The following is a 3,610-nucleotide window of genomic DNA, read 5'->3' on the forward strand; positions in this document are numbered from 1 at the left end:
CACCATCCATTTTGCATTTCCTTAAGTAGTGATTTCCCCCACCCTTCAAAAGATCTTTTGGCGATCGAAATGGGCTATAGGTGGCGCAGAGCAGAACTCTCCAGCTATGGCAGCACCTCGCGTGTTTTCCCCATTACAGTGTGAATAGTCACAGGAGAAGAAAGTTAATTAGCTTCTGTCTTAATTTTCTACTAGATTAAAAACTCTTTAGTTAGGAAAATATATGGAACTGAAAGCTACGTTAAGCATAGTTCTAAAAGAAAGCGTCGGGAAAATTTTAGAAAATATTTTTGATTATTAAATACCAAGATGTGATGAAAGGGAAAAATGTCGTAGAACATTCCCACACAACTGAGAAGAGGATGAGAGTGGAAGGAGGAGGGTGAAGACATAGAACCGGTCTTCTCTCCAGATGGCGTGATCGAGCGTTGCGATAGCGAATGGTTATCATTTGTGCGATTTGGGACCAGGTAAGTAAGTACTTTATTTATGTCGAACTAGAGCTACACAATGGGCTATTGGCGACGGTCTGTGAAATATCCCTGAGGATGATCCGAAGACATGCCATCGCAATTTTGATCCTCTGGGATAGCTCTCCTGCTATGGGAGCCCGACGACCTGCGTGGGAAGTCGAGCAATTTACGGCAGAACAGTTTAACGAGTACCAATACCGCACATCCTCGCTCCCTATGCAGGATGATCAAAGTGGTCATCCACCCGCTTTCTGACCGCAGCCAGTGATGCTTGACTTCGGTGTTCTACTGGGAACCCTGTCTTTACGATCAGTTCACTACCGAACTGCGATTTGGGACTAAATCACAACTTGAATTTACTGAGAAGGAAGGAGACAAAGTGGACGGAAACTTAAACCCTTCAATTTAAGTGAGTAGGGTATTATTACTTTTGCTTTTTTTTAAAAAAAAGAAAAAGCTGAATCAAATTAAACTAACCGAAATCGACAGGACTCATATTTAAAAAGTTGTAAGGGTTGCAAGTGCAAAAAGTACATTTTTTGGCTTATACATATTCGCGCGTTTCACATCGCTATTGGCGATCGCAACACTCGAATACGCCATCTGAGGAGAGACCGGTTCCATGCCCTTGGCCCTTCTCCCTTCCCTCTCCTCCTATTTTCAGTTGTATAGGAATGTACGACGATATTTTCCCTTTTCTTAATATGTTTCCTTTTTATTTAATAAAAATATTCTTTTAAATTTCCGTGATACTTTTCTTTAGAACTGTGTTTAATGTAGTTTTCAGTTCCATATAGTTTTCCAACTTAAAAGATTTTAATCTATATGAAAATCAAAAGGGAAACAATCATACTTCCTTCCTCTATGACTCTCCACACGCTAGTGGGGAAGTCATGTATAGTGTTGCCATAGGTAGAGAGCTCTGCCCCACGCCCCCTGCAGCCCATTTCGATCTCCAGTTTAAAAAAGCAAAGCTATCGTCATATATATATATATATATATATATTTGATGATGATGATGACACTGTCTGTGCATGGAATTACCGAAGAGTTCCTCCTTGCAAGAAGTGCTCCGACTTAGCTTCCGATGAATTCCCAAGGGTGTTCTATTGGATTCAGGTCATGATTCGTCCATTTCATAGAATCACTATCCTGCTGTAACATCCATCTGCGAGACAACTTTTTACAAGCAAAAGGTAGCATATGAACTTCTAAAATGTTTTTATAACATATTGATCCGTAGTCCCGTCAATGCGTATGAAGGGCGTGACAATATTGTGATGAAAAGTTCTCCAGACCTTTGCCCATCCCTTTCCATGTTTCACTGTTGGCCGTTGGTACCGGGGATCTATTCTGGTGCCTTTTAGACTACGAATAAAAGGTCGGCCATCACTTCCAAACAAATTGAATTCGGATTCCTCAATCCAAAAGACCTTCCACTCTTACAATTGTTCATGCCTCGTGTTCCTTTGCAAATTTCAATCGTATCATCCTGTTTTCTTTGTCCAGGTGAGAGGTTTTTTTTTTACAGAAACAGGTGCACGCATTCCAGCTGCATTCAGACGACGTTTTATGGTGTACTTATTGTGAGTCTATTTTCGGTGGCCATCTCCTTGCATCATATTTGATAAGCGACCGACTTTCAGCAACCGACTTTCTTCGGATTAACGCGTCTTGATGTTGAGTCGCTTATCTTGGGGCTCCTGATGCGGGAAAATCGTAAGCACTTATTCCATTCTTCCGCTTCTTTACTATGTGGCCAACAACAATCGAAAGTAAGAACCATTTGAGTATAGCTTATATAAAAATAAAACAATGAAATTATTTAAAAGGCAGGAACTGGATTCAAACTATCATATTTCTCGTGCAATTCCTCTGGTCTTACCACTGAGCTATAGAAACACTTTTGTGTGAGAAATTAATTCATGCATTAAAATTGAACTTTAGAAAGATGAATTGAGTTAGTCCGTCTCAAAACTGATTTCAATTTTTCAAATTCTCATTTGGTGTTTGCTAAATTTTAAAAAAAAATCAAGACTATTATTAACCTAATTTACAATATTCTAATTTACATCATGAAGAAATTTTGCTTACCAAAAAAATTAGAACAGAAAAACTTGTCATGACAAGACTTTTCACCATCCTGTGTGTTTTAATTTAATGAATTTTTTTCATAAAAAAAATTAATGAGGTATATAATTGAAAAAAAATCTTTTAATGTTCATGGTTTAAAATTATTCATAATAACCAATTATAACAGCAAAATCATTTGAAAACATAATAATTTACTAACGACAACAGTATTAAATTTTTTCAACAATGTAGTCATAAGATAAAGTAAAAACTAAATTAGTGAAAGTAAGAAAAATAAAAATAATTGGAGAAGGATCATAACATGAACTTTACAAATTTAAATTTTTAAAAAAATTATAAATCTGACTTAAGAATCGTGCTTTTGCTTGAAAATATGACTCATGCATTAAAAAGTATGGCCGTTTTCTTTTTTATACTAATAAAGTTTAAACCCCTTTAAAAGAAACATGTATATAAATATAATTTTTGCTTAAGAATTACACTTTACAGGATTTCAACTTTTACGAACAGGAAATAAAAATTTATAGAAGTAGGTAAAATTTTTCATAATGCAAATGTTTTTTCGCTCATCCATACATATATATATAGATAGATTAATATCAATAATAGAACTAGGACTGGGCTATAAATCGATATATCGCGACATATCGATTTAACGCCTATATCGGCAAACCGATACAGCAACTTTCATTCCAATCGATGCATCAGAAATCTGATTTAAGTCGTCGAGTGAAGAAGACGATATAACGATATAGCGATACACGCAAGGACTTTCTCTTACGTTCCGATGCCAACTCGCGCTGTGGAAGACGATATTGTTTCGTTATGTTGAGACGGCCTTGACTGATGAGCGGTAGAATCAGAATCACTTTTGAGACCTTATATCGTTATATCACATGTTCGTTTTCGCACCTTCGCGATTTGAAATCGTTTCTTGTAGATTATTTTCAATGGGATTAACTTCGTGATCGCCGTCGTAACCTTGTTCTGAACGCAATCTATTATTGAAAAGAATTTATAAAGAAAAGTTTCTTCATTAATTA

This window comes from Parasteatoda tepidariorum, chromosome X1, assembly GCF_043381705.1.
Source record: "Parasteatoda tepidariorum isolate YZ-2023 chromosome X1, CAS_Ptep_4.0, whole genome shotgun sequence".
In the NCBI taxonomy this organism is placed as follows: domain Eukaryota; kingdom Metazoa; phylum Arthropoda; class Arachnida; order Araneae; family Theridiidae; genus Parasteatoda; species Parasteatoda tepidariorum.